Below are 14494 nucleotides of genomic sequence, written 5' to 3' on the forward strand. Positions count from 1 at the left end.
GGTGGCTTATAAAAACTCAGAAGTGGATGGAATTTTAGTAGAGTGATACTTTTAAAAGAGGAAACTGATTAGGAATATTTAATTAAAAAGCAGTAAGGTACCTTCTGTAACATCTTTCAAGCAAGAATGTTTGGTTTTGGATATCATACTTACTGTAAGATTGATATTCCAAAGGCTTATCATCCCTGGACATTTATGGAAATGTTCTCTTTCCCCAATAATTTATTTTCTATACTTCATCAACTTGATTGCCAAGCAGGATTGGGAACTGAGTAAGTTTCAGTGTGGACATTTACTAACCACTCTAAGTTATAAAGAATCATACTCTCTCTATTTGTGTCCCAAACTCATTGACTCTAGCAAAGATAAAACACTTTTTGAAGATATGGAAATTATTGTAATTAAAATACTTATAATGGTATTTATTCTGGGAAACTCTAAAGAAAATTAGAAAATTTAAAGGGCTGAAATTATTAAAGAATGGAAAATTGGTGATGAGCTATTTTTTTAATGCCTACTAATGATGAGAGGAAAGAGAAATGCTTTCAAGTACATGAGTTGTGAGGGGGGGAGGAAAGGCCCCACAAAAATCAAGGAAACTTTTGGGAAATGGTTTTAGTGAGCAGTAGTAACTTACTTTTGCTCACATTTTGAAAGTAGGTTTTCAAAATTTTCTAGTTGTGAAAATGATAAGTTGGCCTTTAGGAACTGCTTGGCCACTTCTTCCTCAGGTCCCTAGGGCAACCAGTTATAGAGCCTTCTTGCCTTCACCCACTAGCTCAGATCTGCTTGCTAAAGACCACCTGTGGCTCTGGGCTAGAATATAGAAGGTTTCCCTTTGCAAGCAGTTGACTCAGAATCAGATCCTCTCTCTAAGACTCTTATCTTTAATTTCTGTATCTCCAAACCTAGTTTCCAGGTCTTTGCCTAGGCTTTTAAGGTAAACATTAGCTGAATCTGATTTCTCTGGACTTGGATCCACCCTTGCCTTAGCTCACCCACTGGACTTGAACTCTGGCCAGACTCACTTGGAGTATCTTTAAAATTTTCTTCTCCTGTCTGCTGTCATCCCATACTTCTGGTCCTCAATTTACTATTTCCAATATTCTATTATAAAGTTCTCTTGCACTCTTTGAAGTTCTGTGAAGGCAGGGCCCTTAACTGCTTTGTTCATTCTTGTATAATTACTGCCTACCTAAGTGCCTTGACAGTTGGAGGAATTCAATGAATATGTGTTGCATATAGTCAAAGAACTGGGAATGAATTTGAAAAGCACACATTCCAGATTTAGAAAATTATCTGCAATTATTTTATCTATAAAATTTAGATAATAAATGTCTATCCCATCTTTCTTACAGTTTCGTTGTGAGAATTGAGATAAGTAGATAAGTGAAAATACTTTGTAATGTTCAGTGCAACACATCTATCATGATCGATGAATTGCATTACTCAAACATTTACAGTACGTACCATGTGACAAAGGCTCCTGGTTTTGGTTTTGTTTTTGTTTGCTTGTTTCAGATCAGCTTAATTAGAACAAATATACTTACTCCATGCAGATTTTTTTTTTTAAAGAAATTGGAACTGGTGACTAAATTAATTCACAAAATCTCTGAGGTCATTTACTACTGTTATGACTATTTACTGAGTATGTATTTGATGTCAATGACTCTAGTCATCCTGAGAATAAAAAGATTAATAAATTATGACTTCTATCTTCAAGGAACTTACAGGTTGGTGGTCATAGAATGTTGGTAAGATGCTAAAACAAAATTGTGATGAAAACTCATTATATCTGAGTTTTATATGTGCTTGGTAAATGAAAATTATTATTAGCAACACTATGCTAAATGACTATAAAATGTGGATTTTTCACTTCAAGTATTTATAAGAGCAAACAGAGTATTTGTGAATTTTTCTGCATATTTATGTGTGTTCAAACAGCTGCCAGAGAACAAAGTGTTTTGCTATAAACACTGTCAAATCTCACTTCAAAAAAAATTTGTCTATAAAACAAGTATTTCCATAGATATACTGAAGCTGCATAGCATGTGCTTTTAAAGCATAAAACAGAATTAGATGCTTGAGTCAGCTGTGAAGTATTTTGTTTTATGTATCTCTCATTCTAAGTCTTCACCCTGTGGATCAGGCTAAGACCTGGTACAATTTGAAAGTGATAATGGAAAATAAATTCCAGAAGCAGCCCAGTGGTGAGCATAACTTTAACATTGTATTTATTAGAACCATACATTTATATCTTCCAATGCTGTTTTTTTCTTGAGGGGTGTGCTGGAGGAGAAGAGAGTTGGGTATTAGGAAACACATCCATCAACCCATCTAACTTTTGACTTATCAACCAAACCAACCTAATCCCAGAGAGAATTTAAAGTGACTCACAACAAAACACAGAAGACAATTTTATATATTTTCCAAGAGAGAAGATGAGAAACTTCTCAGAGTGTAGAGATTTGGGCTTAAGAAAACAATTAACATAATAAATTTTAAGAAAATATTGGTTTTAGCCATTGATGCTAACATTAGCTTTGTGTTGTCAAGCCACTAAAACAATCAAAGAAATTATCTGTGGGGTTATTTTTTGTATGCTCTTTTTTTATATTTTATTTTTATATTTTCACAAAAGGAAGTTTTCCACTTCTTCAGAACAGTCACACAATTTATGGCCTGAATTCTAACATGAATTTCTCATTGGAGAATATTTTTGAGCACCTTTATGTGCTCAGCCCTGGTCAGACTCTGAGAATACAGTGAATGGTATCCAAAATAAATAGAACAAGCATGGTTCCTTCTGCCATGGAGCTTCTGTTCCAGCAAGGGAGACAGACCTTGGACAAATGATCATTATATAAAATTATGCATTGCAATCAGTGATACACAAGAAAAGTGAGGCATAATTAGGGATTGTGATGGGGAACTATTTAGAAAGGGTTAGGAAAGATTTCAGAGGAAATAAGATATAAAGAAGAAACACTTGTGAAAGATAGGAGGGTATCACAAGCGGAGGAAAGTTGCCCAGCAGGCATAGTTCAGGGGTTGAGCACCAACCTAGGATCCAGGATATCAGTGTTCAGTTCCCAGTCAGGGCACATGCCTGGGTTGCGGGCTCGATCCCCAATAGGGGGCGTGCAGGAGGCAGCCGATCAATGACGACTCTCTCATCATTGGTGTTTCTATCTCCCTCTCCCTTCCTCTCTCTGAAATCAATAAAAAAGAAAAAAGAATGGAGGAAAGTTAAGGAGCAGGGATTTCTGGGCAACGTCCTGAGGAAGGAAAAGGCAGTCTTATTCTAGAAACTGTTGAAAGGCAGTGTTTTTTAAATGTGATGAGAGGCTATTGTAAACCAGGGTAATAATTCTGAATTTTAACCTAGATACAATTATAATCCATTGAAAGATTTTAAGAGGAGTGACTTGGTCAGATTTGCATCATAGAAAATCCATTTTGTTAAAAATGGACTGAAGAAAGGCAAAGGGTAATCAATCAGGAGTCCCTTGAGGAGCTCTTGCCGCGTCCAGATGTTAAACGCTTGTTACGTGGCCCCAAAGCGTTGGCAGTGGCGCTGGAGGGAAGCAGATGGATCTGAAATTAATTTTGGCGTTAGAATAGTATTAAGTGATGGAATGGTATTAGAAAAGACTCTTAGTTTTCTGTATGGGACGCTGGGTGGGTAAAGGAAAATGTGTTGAGCTAGAGAGCCCAGCAGTAGTTTGTTTGGAGGTCTTGGGGAATGGCTGGAGCACTGAAAATCATTAGCTCTGTTTTGGGTAGATTAAGTTTGAGATGCTCAAGAGACATGTAAGTGGAGGTGTCAAACCCAGCCGTTGGAAAAGTGAGCTTGGCGCTTCGGAAAGATATCTGGCCTAGAGATATAATTTGGGAATTGTTGCCTGTGCAGATGGTATGTAAATGGCTCAGAAGTGCATGCGATTATCCGGGGAGGAAAACGAAATGAGAAAAGGACCTGCGATCATGCCCCAAGGAGCTCCAAATCTAACTGATAAAAGCAAATGAAAAAGAGCAAGTTAATGAACATAACTTTTCCTTTTGTCTAGGTTTTTTGAGCCAGGGGAAACACAATGTAAAGCAGTGTTGTTGCTGTTTTATGTGTGCTTTGTCACTGGAGATAAGAACTTGTCTAGCAGTCCTCAAAGAGCAGAGCCCATGGGGAACGGCATTTCTGCTGCCATTGTATGCACCAAAGCTTACAGGAGCCCTTTGGATGTATTTTTTTGAAGGTTGTAAATATAAACTCATGCTCCTTGCATAGCAATTAGCCTAGAGATTTATTACAGTTTTATTTTTATGTTTTGGATTGTTAGCAGACATGACGTTTTCGATGTGTGTATTTCTATTACAAACAACTCTGTTGTAGAGTAATTGCCTAATTAAGGCTATAATTTTATTTTCAGTGACTTAAAAGTGCTCTGCATTTCCTCTCCTTTGCCTTTTTTACTTCTCATTTTGAGTTTTCAGGCAGATCTGCCAAAGAGACATCTAGTTTATAGGCTTAGTTTTGGAAGCCAGGCAGAAGAGAGCAGATACCGAACATATGTTCTGCTGATATTGATGAAGTGAGGTTGGAAAACGCTTGGAAGCTTCTATTTCTCCCCAACTGCCACCTTCTCAATGAATAGTCTGGGTAATCTTATGTTAGAACATTTTAAATAAGTGCCCCAGCTATAATAATTATTTTTTATCATATGGTGCTAAAAACCTTAAGGATGATTCAGCATTGTTTTATAAGTGGGGCATAAAAAATAAGTAGTTGGGCTATTCTAATTTTAAATGGGTTGTGGGTAAGAGTTCCATGCCAATTGTTAAGGACTGGATATTCTGTGCCCATCTGATAATAGGTATTCAGTGAATAATGGAAGTGGGAGTAGTGGGGAGCTGTATTTGGGGGAGATACATTTGAAATTAGATGAATAATCTATTCAGTCTAGCCATAGAGATGATATTTTGCAAAATGTTTTTTGCTTTTGTTTTGCATTTCAAGAAGTCTTTATTACTTTTTTTTATCTTTTTTGAGAGGTAGTATGGTCAACTTCAATTTACCAAGCAGAGGGTGGTTAAAGTTGGTTTAAAAAAATATATTTGGAGGAGTTTGAGGAAGTTTGAATACCAATGCCTGACTTGAACTTACTGCTATTGAGATGCACTGTTACGCTCGTCTGGTATAGATATCTGGGTTAGAATGGCAGTTATTTTCTTATGAGTGTTTAAGTTTTAGGTCACTGCAAATTTATAATGTAATCCTGTGTTAATAAGATCAGTGCTATTGTTTGGCTGGACCAAGGGTCTATGATGGCATTTGAGTCCATGCTGGCCCTCCTAGTGCTTATTTTAGTCAGAATATCTGCTATGTAGAGTAAGTATTGATATTCCATATGCAAACCCTGATTAAGATCTGTAGAAGTATGGTAACATCTGGCTTGTTTCTGATGATAATAAAAATACTTCAGTTTTCATCCTAATCTGTTAGGAAAGAACAAAGTATTTTAAAATTAATTCCACAGAGGAACATGTGCTACTTTTTCCGATTATAAAAGAAGGAAGGAGACCAAACAACCCAGAAAGCCCCCAAAATATCCTTTTATTTTGGAAACTGAAGAGGGCAGAACTAAGCAACAGTAGAAGACAAATTTGAAAGGTCTATAAACATGAGTTAGGACCAGAATAATATGTGCTTTTGTTTTTGTTATTGCTGGGTTTTTTTGTTGTTTTTTATTGTTTTTTGTTTTTTGCTTCTGAACAACTGGATTCAACATTATTATTTTCCAGCTTACAATCATTGTTGTGTCTGGATAGCTATTAGCTCAAATTGGACTGATTTTCTCGTTCTATAAAACTCTTGGTCTGCATCATGGATCAAGAGCACTGAGTTCCTTCCTGCGGTGCACAGCTGGAAATGATTCTCTGCAGCAACATTTTGTTTTGTCCCATTTTTGTTTTATACCAATGCATTGTTCCTACACACCCACATAGCTCAGAATTTCAACAGACAAAAGTATCTCCTTTTCTTTCTTGACATTTCTTAGAACATTTTAAATTGGCAGGTTCTCTTTTGTCTTTCAGATACTGACGTACTTGCAAACAGCCCTGTTTGCTTGCATGAATTTTTTTTTTTAAATGCTCCACAGACAGAGAAGACTGAAATGGAAAGTTAGAAACATTCAGACAGTTTCCTCATTCTTTGGAGAGGCAATAGCTGCTTGGCATGAAGAAGCAGGAGAAATATTGTGACCAAAACTAGGGTATCAGGAGAGAGAGACAAAGAAAGAGATTGAGGGAGGAGTGTAGTGTATTGTTGCAAACATACATTATGATTTTTAAAAGTTATTAAAAATCAAATATATTAAAGATAATTGTTTATTGAGTGATGACTCTCCCCTAGCAAGTCTTCAGTACCATCTGTTATCAATTCTATTAATGAGGGCCTTTGCAAGCTGGATGATAGATGTTAACAAGAAATATTATTTGTGAAATTAAAATAAGTATATTGTGTATACTGAGATATAGACATATGTTATTATCTCTGATTATGAATAAAAAAACATTATAATACATTAGGCACAGGCAATGAAGACAGATACTCCACAATATTCATTTAGTTTACTATTTAAACTGATAAAAACAAGAAAATAAATTTATAAATTCTTTTTGCCAACTACATTAAAAAAATTTTCTTTAAAGATATGAGTTGGGCCATGGTCATTTTAAAATGATAATTTACAGTTAAAGGTAATTAAAATAAAGAGCACAATGAAACAAAAATACAACTGGAGGAATGTTATCACTAGAAAGGAAACAGAATTGTTAAAGTGACACTGTGGCCAGTTCTGATCATGATCATTGTATGAGCATTCGGTCTTTGTGTAAGAAGTTATGACCGTTGTCACTACTATTGTTCCTTCATATTTTACCCTAAAGATCTATAAATGAAGCAACTGTATACATATTTATCTATTTTGTCAGGTATAATAAAGTTGCCCTCTCAATCTTCCTTTCTTCCCTTTGTAGCTGTGTGTGTATGTGTGTGTGCGTGTGTGTGTATGTGTCTATGAGGTTATGGTGGTATGTCTAATTATATGATCTTTATATCCATCTGTCTACTTGATCCCAAGCAACAGAAGTCAGCAATAGCAGAAATGTATTTGAAGTATATCACATAACTTGTAGAATCTTTGGAAAGATTTGAAAACCAGGCTCAGGCAATGACAGACATCAAGGCCATTCCTAGGTTTTACTGCCTGAATAATTGAGACAAGGTTCCTTTGCAGACATTGCTGTCATCTCTTTCTCTCTCACCTCCACTGGTACTATTATCTCTTTCACTATCATGATCTTATTTTCCTTATCTCCCCAATCTTGTACTTCAAGTGCTCAACATTCAGAGCCCCAGAACAAAGCCATGGACACATGTTCAAAATGCAAGAGGGAGTGGAAAAGAAATATCTTACTTCTCCTTCTTTGGTTAGGAGGTAGGGTGCTGAATACCCTCCGTATTACATACAAGGCCAATTACCCAGTAATAGAAATGGAGCCTGCGTGTCTGGACAGCCAAGAAGTGATAAAGTCTACTACATTTTTCAAATAGCTTAGTTGTTTAAAAAATTATTTTACTGAGCTAGAGTACTAAAACAGAGCTCTACAGTTCCACTAAATCAAGGGTCTGATTAGTTTAATGGCTTTTACTTGCCATATTTCTCTCCAGAAAGATTATACAAATGCATGCATTTACTCTTATTCAAAAAATTTAAATTTGAGTCCTATTAAATGTTAGCTAGTGTTATCCTTATGCCCAGTACTGTTATAGACTAGAGATCCACTGTAAAAGATAGTAAAGCTTCAGTGTGATGAGGGTTATAATAAAATATCTACTAAGTACTATGTAGACACCAAGAGGAAACAACACATTCTGGGTGGCAGTTAGGGGACACTTTCACAGAATAGGAGGAATTTGAGCTGAGTCGTGAAAGATAAGTAGATGACCGTGTTTAAAAAAAGAGGAGAAAAAAAATGAGAAGAATTCTATAGAACGGACAAGATGATGTTATGACAATTTTCAAGCACTGGTGTATTTGTAAAAAGTAAGATGTCACTACTCTGGATGTGTAGGAAGACATAAAAGAGGTTGGAAACAGATGAGTTTGGGGAGGTAGATGGGCACCTGATTATAAATGCTTCAATTACCAAGGAGTTTGGCTGTTATGCTATAGGCAACAGGCAGTGCACAGAGGTGTTTAAACAAGAAAGTGACATGATCAAAGTTAATTTTTAGGCACAGTTTCTCTGGCAGTGGGGAAGATGAACAGAAGTGGAGTCATGTACAGAAGACTGGTTAGGATGCTTTTGCAGTAGCTGTAAGGTAGGATAGAACATTCTTGTTCAAAAGTATAGATGATAGATAGATGATAGATAGATGATAGATAGATAGATAGATAGATAGATAGATAGATAGATAGATAGATAGATAGATAGATAGATGATAGATAGATGATGATAGATAGATGATAGATGATAGATAGATAGATAGATAGATAGATAGATAGATAGATAGATAGATAGATATAGAGAGATGATAGAGAGATGATAGATAGATGATATATATAGATAGATGATAGATGATGATATAGATAGATGATAGATAGATAGGTGATAGATAGATGATAGATAGATAGATGATAGATAGATAGATAGATAGATAGATAGATAGATAGATAGATAGATAGATAGATAGATAGATAGATGATAGATGATAGATGATAGATAGATAGATGATAGATGATAGATAGATAGATAGATAGATAGATAGATAGATAGATAGATAATAGATATATGATAGAGAGATGATAGATAGATGATATATATAGATAGATAGATGATAGATGATGATATAGATAGATGATAGATAGATGATAGATGATAGATAGATAGATAGATAGATGATAGATAGATAGATAGATAGATAGATAGATAGATAGATAGATGATAGATAGATGATAGATAGATGATAGATGATAGATAGATAGATAGATAGATAGATAGATAGATAGATAGATAGATAGATAGATGATAGATAGATAGATAGATAGATAGATGATAGATAGATAGATGATAGATAGATAGATAGATAGATAGATAGATAGATAGATAGATAGATAGATAGATAGATAGATATAGATAGATAGAGGATAGATAGATAATGTTAAGCTAGAGACAAAATGTTTAGAACCAGAAATCTTAGAATGGTGAGAAAAGACATACTTTTTATCATTTTATGGTTTTTGTGAAATAACATTTTATTAACAGTGGTTTATATTCACCTATTTAGAATGAGTGGCAGAAATTTTGGGGATAAAGCTGGCTGTGAATCAGTAACCAATATTTTTGCAGTTGGTCTCTATGAAGCTAGTCAATAATGGAGATGAGCATGTGAAGGGTGGATGATTCGGACTTTAAAAAGAAGTTGTGATTCACAACAAGGGGAACTGATTCATAAGTAGCATGTGGAAGCCAGAAGGAGATTACTTTCCCTCTACCAGTGATTCTAGGATCCATTGTTGAAAGCTACAAAAGTGTCATTGTCAGAGGAAATTAAGGCTTCAATTTCATTAAAAACATTGAGGGAGTGCTTTTTAAAATGGAGAAATTTAGAAATAAATTATAGGACTTGCAAAGCTGTGATGGAAGTTGGCCTGTGAGTGTGCAATATGGAAGGGAAAAGGGGAACTAGACGGCATAAAACTCAGGAATGACGTAGGAGGTAAAAAAGATTTTCATTTAGAGCAGGGAGGGGAGGGAGGCAGGGTGGATCTTTAATATTAAAATTAATTCTTATTCACTTGGAATTACAATAATTGTGTTTGAAAACTAGCTGTGCCATTTAGGTTCTGGGAATTATTTTCTTTATTTGTAAAATTGTAGCTAGGCTTCTTGGAACTGAATTCTTTGTGCTATCACTCAACAACCTTCAAGTTCATCACCTAAGGAAACGTTGCCTAAAGCCCAGGGAACCAGTCTGAATTGTTCCACGCAGCAGATCACTTACTCTTATGTTAGATGCATTTCTCTCTGACTCACTTGTAGTTCTTCAAAAGATAACACTTATGTATTAAATATGACTCTAAGTCAAAGTTCTTGATTTTTTAAAAATAAAAGCTGGAAGAGCTGGGAAGCTGTATAAGGAAAATAGAACCTCCTGCTGATTTCTGGCCTGCAACTTTCTTGAAGAGACTTTCAGCTGTTTTGCTTACCCAGTGCTTTATTTTGCTTCTGATTGTGAATGGGATTGAAAAGATAGTTTTCTTTTGTAGAATCCAAGAAATTTTTTCACATTTGACTTAAGAAATCTGAATTTAATATTTTATTGTTACTGATATTGACAATTTATAAATGGCCAAGAATGAGATAAATCATATATATGCACATATGTGCACATGTGTGTGTGTATACACATATATGTATATATGATTATACACACAGATTTATACTTATACATATGTGTATAATATTTCTGTACATTCCTTGCCAAAATTTATTTTAAAACTTTTCCTGCTTACAGAAAGTTGAATCATGTAATTAAACACCCATATACTCAGTATCTAGATTTAAAAATTAACATCTTATTGTATTTGCTTTATCATACATCTATCCATCTGTACATAACTATCCATAAATCTATCTTAAATTTTAGTCCATTGCGAACTTCATGCTTAAGCACTTCATCATGAGTATCATTAACTAGAGCTCAGTAATGGGTTACTTTTTTTTTTTAAGATGAAATTTGCTTGCAGTGAAATGCTCAAGTTCTCACTGGGTATAACATTTACTCATTGAGTGTAACATTCAAGTTTTACAGATGTATATACCTGTATTATACAAACTCCTCTTGAAATATTGCATCATCCTAGAAATTTCCTTTATGCCTCTTCCTAAACAATCTTTACCCTTAAAGTCAACCACCATTTTTTTCCTATTATTGTCCCAATGGATTAGGTTTGCCTGTTCTAAAGGTTATATAAGTGAATATTAGAGTATGCACTTTTTTTTTGTAAAACATTTTTATTCATTTAGCATCATACTTTTGGGAGTCATTTGTTGCACGTATCAGTACTTTGATTCATTTCAGTATGGAATAGCATTCCATTGTATAATACACCATAGTTTCTGATTCAGTTCTTCCACTGATGGAAACCTGGGCTGTTTCCAGATTTGACTATTATGAGAAATTTCTCTGAACATTCTTGTGTAGTTCTCTTCATGGACATGTACTGTCATTTCTGTTGGGTAGTTACCTTAGAATGGTATTTCGGGTTTCTGAGGAAGGTTTAGGCTTAAATTTATTTGAAAATGCCTGTTTAAAAGTGATTATATTAATTTACAAAGCTAATAACAATTAAGTAGAGTTCCAGTTGATCCACAAACTTTTAAACATTTGATGTTGTCAATCTTTTCAATATTGTACCACTTAATCTAAAGCATAAGAACCTTGTAAATATATTGGTAAGTTTACCATGATCTCTCCACCCTCCACTTCTTTGTTATAATTGTCATATGTATCAAATCAACATACATTGCACCTCCTTCAAAGCAATGCTATATTTTGTATTTTTTCTTTAAACATTGGTATCTATTTAGAGAAAACTTAGAAAAGTCTATTGATTTATATTCATGGTTACTTACACTTCTGTTATCTCCAATTTCCAATAATCACATGCAATGATTATTTTTCTTATCCTAGATGATGCGTTTTTTTTAGTTCTAGAATTTATATTAGGTAATTTTTTTTTTTGTAGTTTGTATTCCTCTGTTGAGAATTCCTGTTTGTCTTTTTATTATAGGTACATTTCGAGTTATGTTCTTTGGAAGAATAGTCATCCTTCTTTCATTTTTGTGTTACATCAGTTAATTAACTTATCTGAACTCAGACTCCAAACTGTCACCTTTCCTCTGGAATGCAACAACTGTGATCTCTGTTTTAGCACCAGCTGGGCTACTTGGGGTCTTCCTGGTGCATACGTAGGTCTGGCATCAGTGAGGGATTTGGGAATAGTTTATACACATATTTTGAGGCTCCTTTTCTGTGGCTTGGTTTCTCTCAGTGTTGTTTCCTCACTTTACAGCAGCTGTGGTTGCTCTTAGTTCTGCCCTCTGGTTCTTCAAGACAAGTTTTTAAAAAAAGAGTCACACTGTGTGGGTTTCTAGTTGAGTTTAGCCACCTCGCATGGTGCAGTCTAGAGCACTTCCAATATCTTCCCTCTTCTAAGCATGTACATCCCTCCTGGCTTACCTGCTTTGGGCTGGTCTCCAATGTCTTCAGGTATTTGGGGTTTTTAACAAATATATTTTGTTTATATTTTATAGCTGTTATCTGTGAGAGGCTTGGACCAATAGAAGCTACTCCACAATTACTAAAAATAGAACCTCTGTATGCAGGCTTGAAAAATGCTTCTGTCATTTGAATCCAGAATGTGGGGTTTTGAAAATGCAGATTAGCAAGATCACAAAAACTTGTATGAGTGTACTACGGTATTTGAGCAAGCATATATAGAATAAAAGCATTTAAATAAAAACAATAAAAATTTGGTGAATTTTCTAAATATCTGCATGTTGTAGCAAAATTTTTATTTTTCACATCAGATTTAGCCATCTTTAGATCATCTATTTACTAAATGTATATAGTACAGAAGAAAATAAATTATCTACATAGTGTACATATTTTAATCTTTAATAAAAATATATAATACAAGAAAAATAAATATTATTTATGTTTTGTTCAGACTTTGTTCTTTAAGCCACACATCCAACCATTTATTTAGTCTAGCCACCATTCAGAAAAAAAGTCAATTATAATTGTATAGATAATGATGACTGACTTTTACGTCATTATCATTACATGACCTCAAGTTGATTTAAGATGCTATAAATCAATATTCTATAAAGGTTCACCAGCTATTTGTAGTTCATTCACACTTGTCATGTTTATATAATCTTAACCAAGCAACTCATATTGAATACAGCAATAAACATTGCTCTGCATCTTTGAAAGGAAATAAGTAGGTTCAGCCTAATAGATCTAACATATAATGAGAAAGGGCTGCAATCTATAATCCAACCTGCTGAAGAGTCAGTAAAAGCTCAGATACTGACTAACTCTTCAAATTGGTCATTAGCTCCTAATTGGGGACCTTCCCTGGCCAACAAACACTTTACTAATTTTTTAAAAAAAAACAGTGAAATAGCTGATAAAATTTCAATAGGCAACTGTTTTCTGACCACCAAGCAAGGCAATTAAATTGAGAACAGGTTAATTTTGAGTACATGATCAATAAGTATAACAGAAACAAATCAATGAGAAGACCAAAAAAATGTAAATATCAGTAATGGTTTTAGTTTAAGAGTAAAAAACTCAATAAAGCATGAAAGGGATGGGGACTAAGTATGTTTTGATTAAATATGTAAGCTGATAAGCTTTGCTGAGGACTGGGTTTCGGCTCCTTGTCATGACTGATAAGAATAAATCTGAGTTAGAGAGCTGAGCTCAAATTTTAATTATCAATCTCACTAATTCACAACTTTGTGCATATTGTTTATCTTCTCTGAGCTGCACTTTCATCATTTGTAAAATGGGACTAATAAAACCTACTCAGTGGCATTACTGGGAGATTACACCATATTACTTAATAAATATAAAATATCTTTGAATCAATGTTATTTCCATACCTGCAATTCTTTTATAACCATGTCGTTTTGCTCACATTTTATTTATATAATTCTGTGGGGAAATTAGTAAGTCATAGATAGTAACGGGCCTGAATTGGCTTCTCATATGGCATGAAAGGCCTCCCAGCCCTGCATTGAAATGGGGCTCTGAGATTTCTAAGGAAGACAAATACTTTTATTTTACCTAACAAATACTTTCTGGTATATAATCATGGACTACCATGACTACTTGTTTCTGGTAAGATATTGCTGTACAATATGCCTGTGTAGCACAGAGGACAGAAAAGAATGATTTTCCAAACTGTTTAATCATTTTCTATCTTCTCCAGTCTGGATATAAAGAAGTTACAGCAACCATTTACATTACCTGATAATTGGAGCATAAAAATGACCATGAAAAGATAGATGCATAATTGTACAAAATCTTTACACATGGTTATAGTTTACTACTAGATCAGTGATTTTCAACCACTTTCATCTCATGGCACACATAAACTAATTACAAAATTCTGCAGCACACCAAAAAATATATATTTTGCCAATCTAACAAAAATAGGCATACTTTTGATTGATTAAAAAGTAATAATAATAGTAATTACCTACCCTTTTGGTTCCAAAGTGGCATTTTAAAAAATTAAGTGCCTATACTTGTATATAAGGATTTCTGGTACCAGGAATTAACCAATCTTACGTAACCTTATTACTCAATGTGACCAATAAGATGCAACTCTATTATATGACCTATATATTT

At 34.3% G+C, this 14494-nt stretch overlaps 1 protein-coding gene across 1 annotated transcript in view; it reads left to right on the forward strand.

Annotated features, from left to right (window-relative positions):
• The window catches only part of LAMA2 (laminin subunit alpha 2), a 458292-nt gene that overhangs the window by 101445 nt on the left and 342353 nt on the right, over positions 1-14494 (forward strand). The window lies entirely within an intron of this gene.

This window comes from Miniopterus natalensis, chromosome 5, assembly GCF_054644295.1.
Source record: "Miniopterus natalensis isolate mMinNat1 chromosome 5, mMinNat1.hap1, whole genome shotgun sequence".
Classification (NCBI taxonomy): Eukaryota; Metazoa; Chordata; class Mammalia; order Chiroptera; family Miniopteridae; genus Miniopterus; species Miniopterus natalensis.